The sequence below is a fragment of the Patagioenas fasciata genome, chromosome 11 (assembly GCF_037038585.1).
Source record: "Patagioenas fasciata isolate bPatFas1 chromosome 11, bPatFas1.hap1, whole genome shotgun sequence".
Classification (NCBI taxonomy): Eukaryota; Metazoa; Chordata; class Aves; order Columbiformes; family Columbidae; genus Patagioenas; species Patagioenas fasciata.
Genome location: NC_092530.1, coordinates 27377467 through 27400385, shown reverse-complemented (window position 1 = coordinate 27400385; position 22919 = coordinate 27377467). Strand labels below are relative to the sequence as shown.

Here is a 22919-nt window from a genome sequence, read left to right as displayed (position 1 = left end):
GAGAGGGACCTGGGGGTCTGCTTCCCTTCTGGTCTAAACTAGCGTGGATTTGGTGATGTTCTGACCAGGTGTCTCTCTGCCTGCTGATGCGGGTGTTCCTGGTGTGGCAGGAGGGACAGCTGGTGTCCATTGATGTCCCCGAGGAAAGCGGCAGTGCCGGGGAGGTTTAATGTGTTTCTGATGGCTCGTAAGGATGTGTGTGTGAGGTCGAGCGTGAGCCTTGTCCCTTCAGTCCTGCGGATCTGAACCCTGCTGTGTTTGACAGCTCCCTGCTAGGGACCGGGACAGGACGGGCATGTCCCGGTGCTGCTGCGGCCCTCGGTCTCTGTCATTGCTGCTGGAGACACTGGGAGCGGAGCGGGGGAGCTTCGCCCAAAAGCTGAGGGGTGTCTGTCCTGAGCTGAGGGGTAAAGCAGATCACCCACCCGAGGGGCATGAGGAGAAATGAACCCCACACTTTCCATAAAAACAGGGGCATTGTTATGTATTTGATAATGTGTTGATGCTTGTATCGGTCTTTTTATTTAGACTGTTAAAATGCTTACGGATTTTTTCTTCGTTTGGAACTCTGGTGCTAAAACTGCTTTGTTGTGGCTTTTGAAGGTGCCTGTGATGCAGTGTGTGGATAACAATCTCGAAAGCAATTTATTTTGGGTTGTGTGAAAGAGGAACCGCTGTGGCTCAGTTCCTCAGTCAGCCCTGATGCTCAGAGGAGAATTACATCTTGTACCTGCCCTGAGGCTGGTGTTGGAGGCTTGTTCCTCCTGCTGTTGAATGATCCCTTCAGGAATGGCCCAAAAGGTGCCAGGGACTGCTGGCCCAGCTGGGCAGGAGGTTCTTTTGGGATGACCCACACAAGAGCTGGGGGTGCAGCTGCAAGTCCTCTTCAAGGATCACCCACAGGATCCGTAGTTGCTCCCAGGAGCCAGATGTGCCAGTAAGGTTTTCAAGAGATTAATCAGCATCTTGTCTCTTTTTACTTGTCTTGGTAAGCCCTGTATGTGCTTCCTGAGCTGGAGCAGAATGGAGAAACCACTTTCTTAGACTTGCAAACCAGCACTGCTGTCTCTGGAACAACAAACCGTCCTGGTTTGCTGCATGTCCCTGTAGCAGTTCTGCAGTAGTTGGCATCGCTCGTGCCTCTGATTGCAGACACAGTGCCCTCTACCAGGCTGTTCCTCTGCCTGCTATGGCAGAGCCCACGTGTGCACTAGGGGACCTGGGTCTTCCCCATCCCCTTGGTGGCCACGTTTGCATGGAGGGAGAACCAGCAGCAGTCACCCCCCCACCTCGATGTAACAGGAGGGGGCTGCAGCATGGGTGGGTGAACCAGAAACAGTTGGGGTAATTGAGCTGCTTGCTGCTTCTCATTGCTCGCCAACATGTTTACCTTCCAGGAGCTGGAGGCTTTTTGCTCTGGTTCGGCAGTGGCCACATAATCTGGATTCCTCAGATAAATTCCTGCTGTTTCTCGGAGATCTGTGGCTGCTGCTTTAATTGCCTTGAGCTCTGGGCCAGACACAGGACCCTTGTTGCACAAAATCAGCTGCCATGAATGATGCTGTTGTGTGTATGTCTCTGAGTTTCCCTTTTCCTCCCTCTCGCCCTCCTCCCTTGGTAGCTGGGGAATTCAGTATGGGTGAAATCCTGCCTGATGTACTTGTGCAGCTGGTGGCACCGGCTCCATCTGCTATTTGGTGTATGCCAGTTCACTTCTTTCCCTGGATTTTCCTGTTGTAAACAAGGATATTGAAGCCATCCTCCTCCTCTCAGCTGGAGCCAGCTTGCCCACGGTGCTGCTGGAGCACCCCCAGACGCCGTCCTGCAAGGGCCAGCGCTGGTGGATGGGGCGAAGGCAGCTTCTGGGTTATCTGCGCTGCAGAAACATTCTGAAGTGGGCAGGAGCAGGCGGCTCCTGTCCTGCTCGATGGGATTGGAGCCTTGTGTGGGACGCCTGATGCCAAATCCCTCTTTCTGGATAGCGCCCTGGTGCCCTGCACAGATCCGCGTGGATCCACGCGCTCCGAAGGGCACAGGCCCGCCCGCGGTGCCCTGCGGTGGGTGTGCGCTGGCAGGTGTGTGGGGATGCTCTGCTGGGCGGGGGCTCCTCGTGGGGGTCTCACTGGGGACCCCGAGGGCTGCAGTGGCAGCGGCGAGGTGTCTGCTGCGATAGCTGGGGATTGAGAAAAGCAAACAAGGGTGGCCAGCTAGAGAAATCAATCCAGCACCCCAAGGTGGGAGAGGGCGGCAAGTGCAGGCTGGGCCCAGCTCTGATGGGGCGTTAACCTGGATGAAGCCGGTTCACGTGAAAATCTTGTGGGCTTCTCCTGTTCTCCAGCTGGGGCAGTGGAAAAATTTGAAACATGGAGAATGCTGTGTTAGGAGAGCAAGAGTCCCCTGAGCATGCGTTTGTGCATAAAATTACCCCGGGACACCCACTTCTGGTTTGTTCAGTTCTGTTGGGTTTTATTTATACACTTGAAAGAAAACTTTAACTTTTTTTTTTCCTCCTGTTTGTTCTGGTTGGTGGAAGAGGAGCAGTGGGCACTGGCCACCTCGGGGCCGGTTCAGGGGATGTGCGGGTTTTCCTTTCGGGGTGGGTGCTCAGCTGGAGCGAAGCTGCTTTTCCCATGCATTCATATGATTATTTTTTTCCCCCTTCTTTGAGCTGTTCGCTCGTTTTTTGCCTTTTCCAGGGCGTTTTCCGTTGCGGGACGTGGCCAGCAGAGGGCGCCCTCTCCCGCGGCTGCTCCCGGTGGAGCGGGGCCGGCGCTGCCGCGGGCGGAGCGGGGGCTGAGCCTGTTCACGCTTCCTGATGTTTTCCTAGTGTCCAGCCAGCCCAAAACGGCCATTGTTGGATTTTTTTCTTGTCCCTTCTCAGTGTCACCCTTTAGGACCACCCTAATCCCTCTCCCCTTGCTGGTGGTGGTTACCCGGGGCTGGGCAGGCACCTCCACCCCTCGGCAGTCCCGGTTCCCCCTGCCCTGCCCAGGGCAGCGTGTCCCAGCCCGTTCCGTCCGTTCCGTCCCTGCTCCCTCTGCTTGGCAGCGCCTGGTGGGTGTGCTGGGCACAGGCAGCGTTCACCCCTGCGCGGGGTGCCTGTGTGAGCACACGCGTGTGCACCCACACACAGACGCACGCACACGGAGTGCCCCGCGCAGGCGGCGGGGCGGCCGGAGGCGAGCCCGCGGGCGCTCTGCCATTTCTCGGCAGTACGCTGGGAACTATTAATACCGCGGGGTGTGAATGCCGCCCATTCATGGGGGTGGCGCGGGGGGAGCGTGCGGTATGCGCCACTTCTGCTCCTCCCAGCATCTGTGTCGGCTTTCCCGGTGCGAGCGTGTGCCCGCGGGGTCTGCGTGGGACCCGCCGTTTCGGTCCTGCCCTCTGTGCTGCCTGTTTATAGCTCAGCGTCTCCGGGAGATTTCCTGCCTCTCTGCCCCCACGCCCTCCCTGTTCCCGCTCTGCATGAGGAAATGGGTGGAAAATGCCTGAAATCCCCCTGTGGGCTGAGTGATTTTTCCACTGGCCATCACCGTGTGGCTGCGGCTGCCTGGGCGCTGGTGCCCGCGGCAGCACACACTGTGAGCTGTCACCAGCCGTGCTCCCCACGCTGGGAACGGTGCCACATCTTTCTGCCTCTGTCGCTTTCCCACTCATGTGGCCAGAGTGAAATATCAGTCCAAGCCATCCCCTGGGGTGCTGGTGTGCTGCTCAGCACCCCGAGGTTTTGCACCCATCCTCTGTTTCCAGAGGTTTTGATCCCCCTCCACCTTGTTCTGTCACCCTCCTGGATCCCGGGGAGCAGCACTTTGTGGATGTTGGTACTTGGGGGGTTGAGGCTCGTCTGGGTTCCTGATGCTCCAACCCCCCTTCTGACGCCTCGTCTGCCTGTGGCTCTGTAGCAGGTGCTTGCAGCCTCCAGCCCTCCTTGGTTTAGTCAGCACCCATCTCCACCAGTGCTCTCACCGGTTGCTCCCTTCGCCGTGGCTGATTGCAGAGCTGGCATCGGCTGCTTGTTCTCCAGCAGCAGGAGCCCTTGACCCCCGGCCACCCCTGTCCCTGGCTGGTGAGAGGCTCCTTTGCACAAAGCTCTAGAAAGACTTTCAAGTCCACAAGGGCCTCATTCAGAGGCTTGTGCTGAGTGCCCCTTCCGCCAGAGGCGGGGGCCGCGGTGGGGGCCAGGGCAGAGGCAGTCTGGAGGTTGGTGGAGGAGGGTCAGGAGCTTGGGGCTGGGGAAGGAAGGAGAAGTGCATCAAAAGCCTTTTGGATTATGAAAACAATGGAAAAAAACTCATTTTTCCCCCCCGATCCTCACGTGTTAAGGTGCTTGAGCGATACTCCAACCCCTGCCAGTAGTATCAAAAGAAAAGCAAGTTGGTGGCATCCTTACAATGTACGAGGTCTCTCCTGCTTCTCTGGCCATCCTCACACCAAATTGCATTGCCTGCCTCTCCTTGCTTCGCATCCATGCTCTGTGTTCACTGTCCTGCTGTCTGTCTCGTGCTCTGACTCCTCTCTGCTTCTCCTTCTGCTCTCAGGCTGGTGCTTTCACGCCCTCCAGCCCCTTTGCCTCCCATTTCCCACGAAGTTCCTCCCTCAAGTCCACCTTAAACACTATTTTTTCATCTTAACCCCTATATTCCAGACCCTATTCCCCATTTTCTTCACCCTGTTGCATACAGTCTGTGGCTTGTCCCATCTGACATCACACGGGCCTGGGATGCAGAAACCAGGCCACAAAAGACGTGTGTTCTGTGGGAAGACGTGTGTTCTGTTCTGTCCTCGCCCAGTCCTGTCGGGGGAGTAACTACCAGCAAACAGCCCCTGCAGCATGAGGAGGATTTTTGGGAAATAAGCCCTGCAGGAGCAGCCTCTGCTCTGCTCCGTGCCTTGCTGCAGCTTGCAGCCCTGCTTTTGCCACTTGCTTTGTTTGAGGGGCAGGGAGAGCTGGGGACAGCCGGGCGTCAGTCCAGAAACCGTCCTGGGGCTGGTCTTTGGGGGAACACCCCCAGGGACCCTCCCGGGTGCTGGGGGCCGTTGCAGCTGTTTGGTGTCCCTGTGCCGGAGCCGCCAGCCCCAGCCCACGCTGGCAGTGTAGCTGGGGCCAGGCCAGGCCCTGCAGTTGCTGCTGCCGGTCTGGAAGCGGAGCGGGGGGGACAGTGCGGACCATGCACAGAGGCTGAGATCGTGCTGGGTTTCACGCGTGTCGTGGCAGCCCCTTCCCCAGGCTGCAGCTGACGTGGCTCCACGGTTTGTCCTGTCTGTGCGTGGCACAGCCTCGGGAGCTTCAGCCTCGCAGCCCGGAGCTGGGGACCCACGTTTCGGTTCCCCTTGGCTCCGGAGCGCTGGTGGCGGGTGCTGAGCCGGGCTGTCCCGGTGTCCCGTGTGCTGCTGCTCCGTGAGCCGGCCCTGCGGACCCGGGGGAGCCGGGGCGGGCGGGCTCGGGGGCGGGCGGCGGGCGGACCCGGGGGCGGTGGCGAGAGCCGGGCGGGCGGAGCCGGCGGGACCCGCGTCCCGGCTCCGCACCTGCCGAGCTCACACCGACAAGGGCCGGAGCCGCGGCTGGCACCGGCCCGCACCGAGCCCGCCCGCTGCCCGCGGCGGCGCCGAGGGTCCCCCCACGCCCTCCGCTTCATCCTCCTCCTCCTCTTCCTCTCCACCCGCCGGGACTCGGCAGCTTCCCCCGGAACGCGCGGGTTTGGCGGAGGCGCCGCGCAGCCCGAAGGTAAAGCAGGAACCTGCGGGTCCTCTGGCCGTGTGTGGCGGTGTATGGGGGGGTAGGGTGGGTGTGTGGGAGGGCAAGAGGGCAGCAGAGGGGCGGATTTCGGAAGGTCGCGGCCGCGCTCCGCCGCCTGCCCCCCGGGAGGATGCTGCTCGGGCCGCGCTGCCAGGAGCTGCTGCCAGGGGCAGCGAACTGCGGTCGGGGTCCTTCTGCTCGGCGCGGGGTGTCTGTGTGTCGGTGCGAGCCGGCTTTTCTTAGCTGGGGAGGAGGAGAGGCTGGGAGCTGGCACACGGCCCCTGACACACTCGAGCTGTTGGTGGGTCCCCATCGTTCCCAGGCTGAGTCACAGCCATGCGTGGGGTGGATCCGGTGGGGCTGGCGGGGGGGCTGATGGCTCCTTCAGCACGTTCACTGCCAGCAGAACTGTCGCTAAAGTGGCGGGGGGATGCAGATGGGCTGGCTGGGGGGTTTGGGCTGCCCTCGGTGTCGCAGGGCTCCTCTTCAGCGCTCCGCCGGCTGGGATTACTGGCGGTGAAACTGGTGGCTGGAAAAGCGCGGATTTGCCGTCTGATCCAGAGAGCCAGTGAGTTCATGGAAAAGCTGCATTGACGTCAGGAGGCTCCGGATCAGGCCCTTGCGCCGTGGCGGGGGGAGGCTGGACTCCGCGTTCTGGATTTCGGTGCTGTAGGCACGTGTTTCCAGTTCATCGTTTCTCATGGAGACCTTTGTCTTGGGTAGAAGTGAGTTTGCCAGGCGTGCGTAGTTTGTCACGTTGAGAACGAGCAGTAATCTGTCAGAGCGTGCTGCCAAGGTGAGAGGCTGTTTTCTCAGGGTTGTTTGATCGTGGCTAAATCAAACACCAGCTCTTTGTGCGTTCGGTTCTGTGGTTTGTGTTTGAGAACGGCTCCTTGGTGCAGAGGAGCCTCTTCTTTTAAAGACCCTCATACAGTCACAGGATGTCAGAGCCCATATGACGTTATTGGCAGAAGTCTGCATTCTTTTCCATGTGCATACTTCGGTTCTTATCAATGAATGTGCTTTTTCCTTTTCCCTTTTAACTGAAGCACAGTTCAGGGAGGTGGCAGCGCTGCGGGCACAGCAGCTCCTGGCAGGGAGCTGGGCGGGGAACACGGCTCCGTTCAGACCCCGTCAGCCTCTCTCCCTTCTTGTAGGGAGAAAATCAGCCCCTACCTTTGTGCCAAAAGCCTGACAGTAATTTCCTTATGTGACAAAACATCCAAGTCCCAATGCAGAGCAGGTTTCAAACCTGGCTTCTGAGGAGGTGCTTACATTCACTTCATGTGCTTGTGCTTCCTCCGAGAAATGCTTTTCTAATAAAAGACCAACTGAATAAATCCAATCGTGCTTCTGTTAAGCGTTCCTTGTCTGCATTGCCTCAAATGTCCAAACCCAAACATATGCATGGGACAGGCTGCCAGCAATTTAGTTTTGTAAGAGAACAAAATATGGTTCTGCCTAAGGGCGCTTCAGTACTTCCCCTTGGTTTCTGTACTAATTTCAAAAAGATTTGAAGGTTCTCAAAGCCAATGGAAGCCAAGCAGGGGACAGAAAGGTTGCCCTTTCCCCGAGGGCGCAGCAGCGGCCGCTGTGTGACTGTGAGCAGCAGGGGCAGCTGCGGGAGCAGGGGAACCATGGCCAGCAGAGGAGAACCGAGTCCCCTGCCTTGGACCGGTCATTCCTTGAAGAGCCCCGGTTTGCCTGTTGCAAGGGTTTGCAGACTTGAATTTGCATATTGCGTGGTTTTTGCAGAGCTTTTGCGTTCAGAGGTCTGTGGGAGTTTAATCCTCCAAATACAGGCAGCAAGCCAGCCCAGCCCAGCGGTGCGTCAGGTAACGTGGGCATCTCCTTCCATCTCCACCAGCTTGATAACGGAGACATTGCTTCATCCCTCTGCCCGCCAGATTTGGTGAAGTATCTTGCCAAAGCCCAGGGCTGAAAGCTGGGCAGGGTGTTGGGCTGTGCAAGGCTATCGGGGCAGCACGAGGCTGCAGAGCCGAGATGCCGCTGCCCTTGCCTCCTGTCCCGCGCTGTGCCCGTGCAAGAGCTGCCTGGAGCAGCAACACCCAAACCGGGTGCTGCCAGCACCGCCCGGGCCAGCTGAGCTGGGAGCTGAGGCACGTGTGGCAGCGGGGATGTCTGCATGGAATTTGGGTCGGGTCATTTCTCAGCTTTCCTTCATCCTCACACCCTTCCTGGAAGAGAGGCCGTGCTGGAGGGCGGCTGGGGGCTGCCTGGGTCAGTGGCCAGGGCTGGCGGGGAGGAGCCGTCCCTCGAGCCCTGAGCCGAGCTCGTCCCTCGACCCTTGAGCCGAGCTCGTCCCTCAACCCCTGAGCCGAGCTCGTCCCTCAACCCCTGAGCCGAGCTCGTCCCTCAACCCCTGAGCCGAGCTCGTCCCTCGAGCCCTGAGCCGAGCTCGTCCCTCGAGCCCTGAGCCGAGCTCGTCCCTCAACCCCTGAGCCGAGCTCGTCCCTCGAGCCCTGAGCTGAGCTCGTCCCTGAACCGCTGAGCCGAGCTCGTCCCTCGGCCCCTGAGCTGAGCTTGAGGGAGCAGCGGCAGCGCTGGCAGCACCGGCCACATTCCTGCAAGGCCGGGGGTCTCCCGCCAGGTTAATGATTGAGCCACAATAACCCTTCCTGTGCGAGCCTTTCTGAAAGTCACCTCCGGATAATTATATTAACTTTTCCAAGCTGCCAGGGCTGGGCACAGAAATTTAAAGAGGCAGGGTCTTTTCCTGTGTTTCCAGCAAGAAGTTCTTTTTCTGTGGCTTGCCGGTTTTCACTGTCTGTTTGCTTTCTGATTGATTTGGCACGTTGTTTGCAGTGTTCTGCGCTAAGGCCCATTGGGGCTGCAGAGCCCCGCTGGCCCCGCTCTGTACTTGTCCCTCCGCCTGGTGCTCCCCGATGGGACCCAGGTGCCAACCCTGAGCCCGCGGGATGCGGGTGTCCAGCCCCTGGCCCTGGTTGCTGAGCTGTGACACCCGGGGCGGGTATCTCGCCAACCCGCGGCTCTGCCCCTGCGGTTCGGTTAATCATCGACAGGGTCCCCGCGCCACGCGGGCACGGCCCCGTGCAGTGGCAGGGCTGTTTGTCGAGCCAGTTGAAGGTTCTCTTATCAGAAAAGGGCACTTGTCACCCGTTGCTAGTCACAGGCAGAGTAAACGTTAACGGCTGGCACTGGGAACGGGCTGCGACAGGCGCAGCAGCTTGGCAGACCTTCCCCAGGGGCTCAGCCGTCCCGTGTCCCGCTGCACAGAGTCACGTTGCCAGCTTGAGTTCCTCGTGCTGCCCCGTGGCTGAGCTCAACCATCCTCTTCTATATCTTCCTGGTGTTCATCTCCTGGGTCCCACTGAGATGTCCTAGTCTGCGTGGCAAACTGCTGCCACTGGTCAGGGGGAACTTGGGGTCACCAAAACCTGGTGGCCAGGCTGTGGTTTGGTGTCACACCTTGTGCACATGAGGTGCAGCTGCTGAGGTGCAGGCTGGTCCCTTGCAGAGTCTCTTTGAGCCGGGTCGAGCAGTTGTGTGGGGTTTGGGAGCTAAGCCAGTGGGAAAATGCTCGCTGCTGTGCCTGCCAGTGCCGTGCTCGGTGCAGGGATGGCAGCGGGAGCTTGGGGTGGTCACTGGGATGGAGGTAACGTCACTGGGATGGAGGTAACGTCACTGGGATGGAGGTAACGTCAGCCTTGGGGCTGCTTTGCTGTGTGTGGGGTGAGAGCAGGCAGGGTCTCCTGCTGGGATGTCACGCTGCTGACCCCTGGGGCTCAGCAGAGCCAGGGTGTCCCGGGGATTCCTGCACTTCATCTGGGAGTGAAAGCATCGAGCGCAGGGTGCGCTTGTGGCTGCAGAGCCCGTGGCTCCAGGCGCTCCCAGCCTCGCAGTGCGTGCGGGAGCAGCCTCGGGACCGCTGGTCGGAGCTCCAGGGCACAGGTGATCAATGCCACTATTGCAGGAGGTGGCTGCACTTGCGGGAGCCTGTGCTGGACCCCGCACAGGTGGCAGCGGGACAGCGTGCATCCGACCTGCAAGCGTGCTGCTGACCAAGTACCATTTGCTTGCAAAGGTACACGATGGGGCTTCTATTCTCCATTTCTCCCTCCCCCCCAATTAATTTTACAAGAATGCTTTCGCTGCTCTCAAGGGCACAAGTTGGGTTTCTGAATGCGCTTTTGTCTGGTGCAGCACAGAGCAGTCACGCTCTCTCCCCATTCCTTGTAGGACTGGCAACAAAACGCTCCCACCGCGCCGTTGTGGGGGCTCCAGCCTCTGGCTGCCACGGGTTTTGGGGGGATGAGGTCGAACCCACGGCCCCATGGCAGCTGCCAGCTGGAAACCGGGTGTTTGTGGAGCCGGTGCAGTAAATCTGCAGCGTGGAGGGATCTCTGCGCTGCCAGCCTCCTGTGCAACTGTGCAGGGGGACCAGGGGACCTGTCCCACATCCAGCCCTTTGCCCCCAGCAGGGAGCAGTGTCCGCAGTGGGGCTGCGGGGGGAGCGCGGGGAGAGGGGAGACAGGACACGGGGGTGGCTGGGGTCCATTCCCTCTGCTGCTCCCTGCGAAACTGGAACTGGCCACAGCAGTGGCAGGCGGGGGTGTCACGAGGCTGCCGGACAGGGACGCTCGCGGTGACTCAGAGCACACTTGACCTTGTTTCATCACGGCCATTGGGCAAGAGCAGAATGTCTGGGCAGCCAGGGCCGGTGTTTGAGCACCGTTTTCCCAGGCAGGGTGTTGCTCCCTGGTGCTGAACGCAGCAAACCTCCCGGGGAGGGTGGCCCCGGTGAGAGCCCCCGGCTGACCCTCCGGGGATGGGCACGTAACGGCCGTAAGGACCCTGGAGTGAAGTCCTGGGTGAAGCTGCGGTGGTGTCAGAGCAGCAACAAGAAGTTAGGAAGCAGCGGTTCTCACCCAGCTAAGAATAATGGGCTTCTATTAAAAAACCAAAAAGGGTTCGAAGGACTTGAACATGCCTGAGGCTGCACATGGGAAGGGAGGTGACCGTTACCTGCTGTGTGCCAGAGTGCCCCATTGCCCTGCCTGGGTCCCCTCGTCCCCGTCCTGTCCCCCTGCAGCCCAGGGACCCTTCGCCTGTGATGGGGACAGAGCGTTGTCTTGCTGGGCCATGGCAGAGCCAGCCTGGCCGTGCCAGCGCTTATCTCCTTTGTGTTTCATTCAGCATCCTTGTGCCCACCTCCAAATCTTTTTATCTTCCACGAGAAATGTTTCTGATTCTGATCTTCTGTTACTAATTTGGGCAGGGAACATTTCTTGAGGGACAGTTATATGGCCTGATTAGTTTCTATGGTGCACCAGGCATCAGCAGCGGCAGCTCCGCAGCGGAAGGTACTTGAACATCTGCTGTTTGTCTGCTCAGGGCCTCGTCGTGCTGGGAGGATGGGTGGGTGCTGTGACCGCCCTGTAACGCGGCTGGGAGCGGGACCGGCGATGCAGAAACGGAGCTGAAGTCCAGATCAGTGATTTACAAGTGCTGCTGTGGGACGTTGCAGTGTTCCCTCCCCTCCAGCGCAGCGCAGGGTCCATGGCGGGCTCACCCGAGGTGCCAGCTGTGCCTGGCTGGTGTGGGTGTTGGGGATGTGGGGACAAGCAGGTAGGGATGGGGCAGTGGCACCAGCCCCTGAGCCCCTGGGCAGCGCGGGGCTCTCCGCTGACACCGCAGCTCCCCATCCCGAGGCCGAGGGCGGTGGGACCCCGGCTGCCCCGCTGCTGCTGCAGCAGTGACAAGCGCACACAGCAGTTCTGCCTGGGAAGTTTTTGCTCTTTTGGTTTAGAGGGGCTTTTATTGCTTTTATTTTATGTATCCCGGGCACAGTGCAGCGGGGGGATCGCTGGGCCTCCCCTGGTTCGCCCAGCCAGGGCTGCGTTCCCACATGTGCCTCTTCATGGTGCTGCAGATCCAGCTGCTGGGGATGTCCGTCCGGACATCTCCCGGCTCCGCTGTGTGGTTTGCTCTTCCCTAACACCTTCCATGTGGGCATCTCCAGAGGCTTCAGGTCCCACAATGCTGACTTGAGCACTGGATGTCCTTGCACAATCCTGCTCTCCTGGACCCTGCGTCCTGCAGAGCTCTCCAGAGCACTGGGTGCCGCTCTGCAGGAGAACTGCCAGCTCTCGAGGCTCTCGTTCTGCACGGGTCAGCGCTGATCACCGCAACAGACAAGGCAAGAAAGCAGGGACGGAGCAGAAATTGTGCGTTCTCGGGAGGCGGGTGTGATCTCCCGCTGAGCCCGCCTGTGCTCCGGCCGGACACCGGCGCCCCAGCCCAGTGGGAGCTGACCCCGCTGCTTTCCCTTCCTTTCCCACGCCCAGCCCAGCGCACACCTCTGCAGCTCTGCGGCAGCGCCGTGCCAGCGCCGGGGCCTTCGGAACAACAGCACAAAACGACTATTCTAGGCGTTCTGCAACAGCAGCTGAATTGTATCAAACTGCTTTGTGCATCTCAGACTTAAAGCCCTGAGTATACATTTTTGAAGGGGCACGTTTAGGGAGGCGTTGTGGTCCGGTGACAAGGGAAGTGATTCTGCGAACGCAGGGAGCTGGGCTGCGCTCTTGGCTTTGCTCCCAGCTCTGCTCCGGGAGAGGCTCTGCCTCAGCTTTCTTCTTCGGAGGAGTGGGACAACAGAGAATTCAGTTTCTCTGTAAACAGTTTATGACCTGTGAACACACGGGGATGCTACCAGATCCTGCCACCAAGTTGTGTTCTGTTGGTCCTGCCGCACCGCTGTTCGTCTCCAGCAGCTCTGGCAGTGCCTGGTGCCCTCAGGGGTGCCGGTGCCACCGTGCTGGTGCCACCGTGCTGATGTGTTGGTCCCAGGGCTCTCCCGGGATGCCAGATGCCCTGGGTCCCCGGCGGGACTGGGGAGGGTGAGCTCTGCTCTCGTCTCCTGCTGTCTCCTGTCCCTGCTCTGGAGCCTCCTTGACCAGCTGTTCTGAGACAGCTGCCTTTCTGTGTCCTGATCTCCCGAATTTCTTCACTTTCTTCTTTCTCATGTGTTGTGTAGGGCTGTTGGCGTGAAAGCAGCGTTTGTACCTCCTAAGCCTCCATCTGTCGCCGTGTGCCCACCGGGGCCGGAGCAGATGCGGTGCCGGGGCGCTGGTGTTGCTGGGGGCTGCGGGCTGGCCCGGCACGCGCCGCTTTGCCTTTTTCCTCCTCAGAAACAGAGTTTGCATTGGGGTTGTGGATTTTGGACCATTTTTGCTCAAGATCTGGTGATGGTGCCAGGACGCAGGGACCTCTGGCAAGAGGTGGTTCTCGCATCGCCAGCCTGGGGCGCAGACAGCTCCGAAGTCCGGGGTGGCTGGGTTTGCAGTGGGGGCTGAAACGGTTAAAACTGCTTTGCAGTGTGATTTTTAAAAAAAAGCCATTTCCTTCGTGTCCAGAGACAGTTTATTTTCTGGGCATTCTTTGGGATGCAGGGAGGTGCCTTTTCTTTAAGGCATTTCCTGTAAGCAAGTTTATATTTGGACTGGGGAGGGTGGGGAGAGGAGGTGGGTGCTGGGGAGGGGGCCGGTGGCCCCAGCCGAGTGACCTCAGCTTTTGGCTCCTTGTCCTGGATTGTTGGAGGTGGCAGCTGTGGGACGGCCGGGGTGACGAGGGGGTCCCGGCAGCGTGCGGGGTGTCGGGGACACAAACACCCGTTTGCACAGATGGGTCCGAGCAAACAGAACGGTGTGAAGCTCCGGTGGAGCAGCAAGCCCTGGTTTACACTAAAGCCTCAGTGTTTAAAGATAGGAGCAAAATCCCATTACCAAGCCCTGCCTTTGCAATCCCTGCACGCCCCTGGTTCTTGTGGATCTGCGCCGGCCTCGCTGCTCGGGCAGAGCTCTGGGGGAACCCACGGTGTTCCGGGTCAGAGCAGCCGCCCTGGGCCTGGAGCTGAGGAGCTCTCGTGTTTGGCTTCTCCCTGCTGAGCAGTGACCTGCTAAGACACCGCTAAGTCCTTCTCTATCGTCTGTGGGGTGCTGAGGTTAGCGTCAGGAATTATGGAGCAGACAGGTTTATCTTCACTGTAATTCAGCCCTGCTAACCCCAGGAAAGAGCTGGTTTTGCCCAAGAAGGGGTCAACGCCAAGAAAAGTTGACCTGTCAGCCCTTCGCACCCCTTCAGACCATCCCTTCCATCACCTTTGGGATGATGGAGGTAAGTGCTGCTGGATCTCAAGACTGAGGCTCATTGCTGACCACCTGTATCTGCTCCCTCCCCCACAATGGCTTTGATGTCTGATAAAAACAAAACAAAAAAATCAAGATAATCAAAAGATAATCAAAGATAATCAAAATTCACAGTGCTCTTGCTGTCTGTCGTGCAGAGTTAACTCTTCTTCCCACTGATATTTGAGCAGAGCTCTGTTCTTGTGCCGGTCCCCGATCCCTCGTGGCTGGGCTCACCTCCGAGGCAGTGCTGGGGCTCAAGCAATTCTCCCATTGTTCCCCTTGCCAAGTTTCTTCTCCCCCATTTTGTTTTCTTTTTATTACTGTGATTTCCTAACATCGGAAGAGGCGAGTTATGAAACTGGAGTTATCCAAACACGTCTTGTTTGAAGATAGCGTTTCATCCAGCAGATGCAGCTTCCTGCTCTGTAAATGGTTTTCATTGTTTCGCGCTGGCTCCTGGCCCCGTCTCTGCCGAGGCCACCGGTAACGTTGCTTGGCTCTGGCAACCCCAGGAGCAGCGGTCCTGGCCACGCAATGCTGCTGGCCGTGAGGTGGGAGCACGGGGTTTTGTAGATGTCCTCTGGAAACGTTTGGGGGCTCGCTGGAGGCTGCGTCTCTGCAGGGCTCCCATGGCAGCACCCGCTGCCCCAGGGATGCTCGCACTGCCCGGTTCACGGCCGCTCTTCCAACCGGGCTCTGCCTGCAGGGGCTGGTTGGTGCCGCTCTGCCTGAACACACCCCCGTGCTGGCGGACTGTTAGCTCCGAGTTTAAGTGTTTGATTCGGAAAGCTGAAAGGCTTGAATTAAGTTTAACACAGAATGGTTGCATAGGGAATGTGACTGAAGAAGTCTGCTTCTTGAGTGGCTGCTGCAGGTCTGACAGACGTGTTTGCTGGTGAATCAGGAGGCTGCTCTCACCTCCTGCTGCTGCCTGCTAAGACGGTGCTGGGTGGAACCTGTGTTTTGATGGTGAAAAGCTGGAAATGGCACTTTGGAGCACAGGTGTGGGTGCTGGGAGCGGGGAGCAGCCTTGTGTGTGTCCCCAGCTGGAGCAGCTGTGATGTTTGCTGTTCTCCAGGACCCCTCTTGGGAAAACAAACCTGCACTCTTGGGTTTATTCATTCTCCAGTACTCCTTTAGTTCTGCTTTGTAGGGAAGGTGTGAGACGTGGTCCTCGGAGCAAGGACACCTGCCACAAGAGGGACACGCGCCTTTTCATCCTGGCTGTGGGTGGCGCGGTGCTGTCTGTGCCAGGTGTCCCAGCTGTCCCCCAACCCATCTGGGTTCCCTGGGGGTCCCCAGGAGCTCCACACCGCAGAGCTGCAGGTCCTGGTGCTCGTCCCTGCCTGGCTGCCCTGGGACATGGGGGTGAATCCTGGTCTGCACGCTCCCCGCTCCTCTGCTGCTCTGCTCAGGGTGCCTCAGCTCCACGGTGACACCGAGGTGCAGCGGGTGGCACTGGGGTCCCCTGGCAGCGGCAGGACTGAGTGAGGATGTGCTGGTGTCCAGTGGGCAGCAGCTGCTGCTCAGGCAGGGTCAGAGGTGTGTGAGGTGCCCCGTCACTCCCCGTCCTGTCTGCTTAGTGTCCGGGAGAGATCCCCGTGGTGGCGGCAGGACACGTAGCACGGGATGGAAGGGGTCGAGAAAGAGGAAAGGCAGAGCTTGCTGCCCGGCCCAGGGTTCGTGGTGCCCGCCGTGCTCCGTGGGCACAGGGTGCTGGTGGCCGTGACCTTGCCCTTGCACAGCGCTGGGTGCCCGCAGCCGCAGCAGGCTGGCTGGGCTCGGCCAGCAGGGGCTGGGGCTGCATTTGGGGCGGATTCTCTGCTGGCAGAGGCTGTTTGGAGGAGCTGGGTGTGCCCAGAGCTCTCCGCCTGCGCAGGCAGCCGTGGCGGGGGTCACGCCGTCCCCGGGGCTGGGGCACAGCCGGGCAGTGGTGCTGCTCTGCCCCTGCTCTCCACAGCTTCCCCACCTGCTTCACAAGTATGGATTTATTTTATTTTTTTTTTTTTTTGCATGAATGGAGCGTGTTTTTGTGAATGTTCCTCACGGGATGTGGCGCCGCAGCTGTTTGCTCGTTCAGCCCTGCGGAGCCGTGGCGGAAGCAGCGCCAAGCGCGCGGCAGCGCTCTGCGGTTTGACGTTCTTCCTTCCTGGCCCCTTCTCCGCCGTGCAATCCCCCAGCTCGGCCGGCACTGCCAGGGCAGCCCCTGTTCTGCCCTCAGAGCTGTGTCTGGGCTGGAACCTCTCATTTTGAGGTGGGACTGAGGTCCTCCAGCTCCTGCGAAAGGCGCCCGTGTCTCACGTCTCTGATTTGGCCACGTCTGTCAGAGGTGGCAAGGGGATAATGAGATCAGAAGTCTCAGTGATTAACATTTGATAAGGTTCACTGGCATTTTGTCTCCATAGAGAGGAGGAAAACATGGTGGATTAGGAACATCTGTGTTGGCAGGACCAGCCCCCCCTGACTGCCCGGGATGGGGTCCTGCCTGGTGGGACCTGCAGCCTCTGAGATGCCATCCCCGACTGCACGTGGACACAGAGCTCCGGGCTGTCCCTGGGCTCTGCTGCGCTGGCAACGTCACCTCCCGGGAAGGGGACCCGCTCTCTGGTGGTGCCTGCACCCCTGGAATGGGAGCTGTGCTTGTGAATGCTCCTGGCAGCATGGAGACAGCGCAGACAAATATAGCTCAGCATTGCGTAAGTCTGTGTGTTGCAGATTATTGAGGTGCTCTTGTTTCTTGGCCAGGCTCCTAAGCCCATCGCAGTATCGGATGATGCACCAGCAGCTCTGACCGTGCTTTCCCCGGTATCTAAGGTGAGCTGCCCCGCTTTGCTCATCTCCAGCTTTGCTCAGGGCCATCCATGGGCAGGGAACCCGAACAGCTCCTTGTCCAGAGGGGAGAGCAGTAATGGCAGGAAGGGCTTGGAAAGGAGGACAAGAAATAAGGGAAAATGAGCACAGGTAATTTCAGCTCGACCTGTCTGATGGTGCTGAGGGAGTGAACCAGCTGAGCAGTAGGCAAGCAGTTGTGCATCCATCCATCCATCCATCCATCCATCCATCCATCCATCCATCCATCCATCCATCCCTCCGTGCATCTGTACGTCTGTGCACTTTGCACTGCAGCTGGCGTGTGCTGGGACAGGAGCAGGCAGGGGCTGCTGTGCCAGGGCCGGGTAGCAGGTGGCCGTGCTGGCTGGTGTTTGCCCCCAAAGGTGCTGGGGTTGAGCGGGGCTGCTGGCATGCTGGGCCCGCCCTTCGCAAAGGGACGGGGACAGAGACTTTCCCCGCCTGCTGGCTCCAAGCAGCTCAGTGCTTGATTTTCTCGCCACTCGTGAAAGCCGAGTGTTAATTAAGGGCCTTGAGTCCCATTGGAAAACACGCGCGTGTGAGTCAAAAATTAGCGACTCACAGAAGCAGACATGGCTGAGTTCTAGAAGGGTGTGAGCTGGTTGATCTACCCCAGATGACGTTAGCCTGCAGCTCTAAGGTAGAAGTTTTCTGAGGCAAAGGTTTCCTTGGAAACATCGGCAGCAGAATTGCCCCATGCTGGTAGCATGTGTGAGAAGATGCAAACATTCTAAAGCGTTGTTCTGAGAGACGCAGAGATGACTGCCGGGGAAGTTTCCACGTGTAAGATGCTGCCATGCAAAGCACTTATGTACAGGGCAGGGGGGAGACGGGGGGGCTCTGGGGCGCAGGTAGGGGGGACGATGCCGCCGAGGTCCCTCACCCTGTGACACGCCGGTGTGCGGGCTTTGAGCGCTGCGGAGGGATCGCTCCGGCTGGGCTCCCACGAGCTGAGGAGACCCGTGTGAGCACCGTGCCGGCCTTTGCTTTGCTCCTCCTGCCCCAAAATGATGGGGAGAGCGGGGCTGCCCCGCCGTGCCGGCCACCGCAGCAGAGGAGCTGTGGGAGAGGTTCCTCCGTGTGGCTGCAGGTGGATGTTCCCGTGTGACTGCCTTTAGGGCAAGGTTTTCCTGCCATAACCCCTTGAAAGCATCAGGCGTGGGCTGGAGCCTCCATCAGCCCAGCTCCCCTGCACAAGCCGGTCGCTGGGAGGGGAGGTTGTCTCCTTTAGCAGCAGACTGCTCCTCGCTGTGTCCCAGCACGGGCAAGACCCCTGTGCTCTGGGGCAATGCTGTGCTGGGCAAGGAAACCCCCAGGAGGTCTTGCTGTGACAAATCTTTTACTTACACAGGGGCTTTCACATGGAAGGGAAGCTGGAGAAAACATGCCCGTTCCTGCCAAAAGGTGTTGCTTTGCCAGTAACTGCCTCTGTTTGCTGCTGCTGCAAAGGGCTGGTGTGTGGAATGAGGGCTTCCTGCAGTCTCGAGCCCCTGGGTTCTCCTGGCCCTGACCCAGACCCAGGAGCTCTTGCTCTGCTCCCCCGCGCTGGCTGCAGCGCTTGCACCGGCTCCGCGGTTCGGTGTCGCAGCTTCCGTGCGCCGGGGCGGCTGTGCCGGGGCTGTGAGCTCCTGCGCCTGCAAACCGCTGGGGAGGCCAGGGAGGCCTCGGTTCGTTAGCAGAACTGAAGAAGAGAGCCCTTTTACCACTATCTGAGAAGGGTTTGGTTTTGCTTGCAGCCCAGGTCTGGGATGCAGGGCTGTCCTTCATCCCGTTCCGCTGGCCATCCTCGGATCCTCACTCTGCCGTGACCGAGCTCCTCGTCCGTGTCCCACGGGCTTTGCTCGCTTCAGCGCCCCCCAAAACGCCCCGTTACGCAGAAGGGGCCGCAGTCCAGGCTGTGTGTGGGCTGTGGGGATGCGTGTCGGGGGAAAGGGCTGCAGGGTGCAGGGACAGAGGTGACGGCACTGGGGACACACAGTGGGGACCAAGCCAGGTGAGCCCCGTCTGCCTTTCCCGTGGGTTTCTTCCATCGGGATGCAGTATCTTGACTCAGGTCAGCATGTGAGTCTATAACATCGCTTGAGGCCAGCTTTTGCGTCCTGTTTTCTAATATTCTCTGACATTCCCCACGTTCCTGACAAGGAGACCTCTGTGTTTTTTGTTTTAAATGTTTCTTTGTCTCTTTGCAAAACTGTGACGTTCTTTAAAATGGCTTCTCCAGAAGCCCGTTGGCGTGCTCCCTGCAGCGGCTCCGGTTAACTTCCTGCAGAAAAGGCAACCTGGAGCTTGGGCTCCAGCGCCAGCACCATCTCCTTCTGGTGGGGAGGGGGGCAGGTTGTGGTCTCCTCTTTGTCCTGGTGACCCCCGCAGAGCTCAGGTCCGCGCCGCTCGGGGCAGCAGCTCCCGGAGCATGCGGGGAGCCGCTTGGCCCAGAGGCGAAGGGGACGGTGGCACTGGGACGTTCTCCACGGCGCAGCGGGAGCGGTGGGTTCAGGGACCCTGTCAGGCTCTTCTCTGGGCGGCACTTTGGTTTGCTGCAGCCCAGGGGACGCCTGGCTGCCTCTCCCATTGCTCTGGAGCCAGTGGAGCCTCTCTGCTCCCTCCAGTCCCACCTCCAGATGTTGGCTGCTGGAGACCCCGGGGGCGGCTGCTGCTCCTCTGCTGCAGCTGGAACTCGCGGCCTGGTTTCCTTCTCTGGCGCCACAGCAGTGTTAATGACAGGAAGGTCCGGCCGGGGACAGTGCTGGAAGAGGCTTTTCCTGAGGAGAGCCAGACCAAAATCCCCGTGTTGAGGGGGAGGCTGTTCCAGGGGCAGGACGTGTTTGTGGCACTCGCCTGTGCCCCCTGACACCTCGCCCCAGCACCCCTGGTGCGTCTCTGCGGGGAGCCAGCCTCGGCCACCACCATCCCGCACCTGCAGCGGCAGCTGGGTTTGGTGTCAGCTGCAATATGTGCACAGAAAGGCCTTTTTCACTCTAAAATATGGTTGTTATTTGTTACGGGTTGACTCAGTCCACCGCCAGCTTGTTTTTAGCAGTTCTCTCTTTGCAAAGAGCGTACTTGCCTTCAGCCCCCAGAGGATCAAGACCTCTGGGTTCAAGGATCTCGTGAAGCGCGGGGTCCGTGTGGTCCCTGGCAGCGGTGCGGTGCGTGCGGTGAGCCCAGGGCAGCAGCCCCTGCAGCTCGCCAACAGCACCGCTGCCCGAGCCGGGACTTCCCGGCATCGCTGCGCCGTGAGATCACATTTGGAAGCAGCTCTTGACTCCTCCTGTGCTGGTGGAAGTTCCACACGTGGTCGCTGGTAACTGGAATGACCGCAGAGACGCCTCCTCATCTGCGAGGCGACGGCTGTCGCTTGTGCGGGTGTTTCCATTGCGCTCCGCTCCAAGGTTTGCTCGCAGATGCATTCACCACCCCGCTCCTCTCCAAGGTTTGCAGTTACAGAGAATGTGCTTTTCGCTATGGACACTAATCCCGTGTCACCCCAAGCTTCTTGCAGGGGCTGTGCCGTTTCCCTCAGCTCCCATCAGCCGCCCCAGCTCAGACGAGTCCCAGGAGCAGTGCCAGGGCAAGGCGAAGCACCGGTGGGTTGAGCGCAGACCACGAATTGGTAGAAAACTGGGCTATGAAATCCATGTATCTCAGACAGCAGGTACTCCTTGTCTTGTCCCTGAACTGTCTTCTTCCAAAGCTTTTAGTCCTCTTTGGTGTCTCGAAGGACTGGGTGATTTATGCTGGATCAGCATTCCCAGCCCGGCTCCTGCCCATGGGGACGTCTGTGGTCACTGCCCTGCACGGCTGCGAGTGGTGCCACCCCCTGTGGGCTGCAAACAGTGACCAAGAGCAGCTGCTCAGCTGAGCTTTAAGGTCTGGGGGTTGTCTAGTCACTGTCTGGTGGGATGGCAGAGGTGGTTTTGGGGGTCTCCATCATTTTCCCCCTTCCCAGCTCACTGCAAGGCAGCGCCGCTCCCAGAGCCTGGAGCCAATGAAGTTCTCCCTGAGCAGCATCACTTCCTGAGCAGCGTGTCCCCCTGAGCAGCGTGTCCCCCTGAGCAGTGTGTCCCCCTGAGCAGCACCTCGGTGTCTCATTTCTCCAGTTGCAGTTGAAAGCTGCTGCCCACCTGGCTGGAATGAGCATCCTATGCCCGGCTGGCCATGGCCACCTTGGTGTCCCTGCTCTGGGACACCTCGTGCCCGCTCTCTGCAGGGACCAGCAGTGTCACCGGCTGCAGGAGGCTGCTGGGGGCTGTGCCCTGTCCCCGGTGGGGCAGGGCTGACGGGAGCAGTGAGCCTGCATGCTCTGCTCCCCCCGGCCTCGCCGCTGTTCCCCCAGCTCAGCCCTGCACGCCCGGGGCCGTCCCGTCTGCCTTGGGCGAGAAGCACGACGGCTGGGTCAATGCGAGCACGTTGGATTAGCTCAGTACGATCGTCCCGTGTGGAAAAATCGGCGATCTGCAGCTGACCGCCGGCGGGAAGGTCCCTGGCCAGGAGTGCCCCTGCGGCGGATGGCCCGGGGGGGTTGGGGGGGCCAAGGAGGCCAGTGGTCATGCTGATGTTGTTTTCTACATTGAATCCACGGTTTAAGCCAGAATTAACACCTCCTGCCACGGTGAGTCTGCTCGGGTCCCAGCTTTGCGTTTCCATCCTGTAGAGGTTTGAGCCAGCACGCGCTCTTTTGGGGGAGATGGGAAAGCCTGTGAAGTGACCTTTCTTTACTTCTTGTCGGACGTTTCTCGAAAACGGCGTTTCCTTTGCAGCGAGTCAGTTTGCTGTGGCTCTGACGCTGCAGGGTGAGGGAAGGGTTAGGAGGTGTAGTTTGTTGTGTTGTTAAGCTTTTTTTTCCCCTTTCCTTACAAAACGGACTAGATTTTCCTTTACCTTTTTTTCCCCTTGGAATGACCTGCGTCTTCCGCCGTGCCAGGAGCGTGCGGGCTGGGCAGGGCTGGAGCCGCTTGTGTTGTGAGCCCCGAACCCTGATAAAAAATCAGGCCAAGTGCTGAGGGTGCGGCTGTGCCGAGAGGAAGGAGAGGGGAGGTGGATGTGACAAAGCACAGCCCGGGTTCGGTTCATTGTGTGGAGCTTTTCTTCCTCGCCTCTGCTCCCGCCTTCAGATGCAGCGGGTATGGCGGACCTGACGCCTTTTTCATGCTCCCAGAGTCAGCCAGGCTGGTGACAGCGCGGTGGCTGCGCCACGTGCCAGCTCCTCCCGACCTGCCCTGCTGTCCTGAGCCCCAGCCGAGACCCCCGACCCCTCCTGCTGACCCCGACCCCTCCCACTGACCCTGACCCCGACCCCTCCTGCTAACCTCGACCCCTCCTGCTGACCCTGACCCCGACCCTGACCCCTCCTGCTGACCCTGACCCCAACCCCTCCTGCTGACCCTGACCCCAACCCCTCCAGCTGACCCTGACCCCAACCCCTCCTGCTGACCCTGACCCTGAACCCGACCCCTCCCGCTGACCCTGACCCCTCCTGCTGACCCCGACCCCTCCCACTGACCCTGACCCTGACCCCTCCCACTGACCCTGACCCCTCCTGCTGACCCCAACCCCTCCTGCTGACCCTGACCCTGACCCCGACCCCTCCCGCTGACCCTGACCCCGACCCCTCCTGCTGACCCTGACCCTGACCCTGACCCCTCCCGCTGACCCTGACCCCTCCCGCTGACCCTGACCCCTCCTGCTGACCCCGACCCCTCCCACTGACCCTGACCCCTTCTGCTGACCCCGACCCCTCCCACTGACCCTGACCCCAACCCCTCCTGCTGACCCTGACCCTGACCCCTCCCGCTGACCCCCTCCCACTGGCAGCGCAGGCAGGGTGACAGTCCTGTCCCAGCACACACACACCTGCGTTTGCAGAGGAAATGTCACTTGGCTGCTTTTTGAAACTGAAGTTTTTTGGGGTTTTTTTGGCTTTACGCCTTGATTTGTAGTTTTCTCCGGAAGGGCTGCAGGGAGATGTCCCTGGCCAGGGGGGCCGCTCTGTAAATGACCCGCAAGCCGCCGTTCGCAGGCTGAGGAGTGGGACTGTGGCCATCTGCACACGCAGGGCTTCGTGGTGGTACAGAGCCGTGTTTGCAGAAGTCTTCGTGGCGTGGGGTGGGATTTTGGCAAGCTCAGCGGCCGGCACGTGTGGCTGTGTGCGCAGAAGC

At 59.8% G+C, this 22919-nt stretch overlaps 1 protein-coding gene across 4 annotated transcripts in view; it reads left to right on the top strand.

The window, feature by feature from the left end:
- STARD8 (StAR related lipid transfer domain containing 8) overlaps nt 1-22919 on the top strand; it is a 52700-nt gene that overhangs the window by 9329 nt on the left and 20452 nt on the right. Inside the window, exon 1 of one of the 4 annotated variants that reach the window (XM_065846244.2) lies at nt 5517-5728. The exons of the other annotated variants lie outside the window; for them this stretch is intronic. The gene's annotated coding sequence lies outside the window, so the exon portion shown is untranslated. Of the gene's footprint in view, nt 1-5516; nt 5729-22919 lie in introns of those variants that run through there. 4 annotated transcript variants of the gene reach the window in all.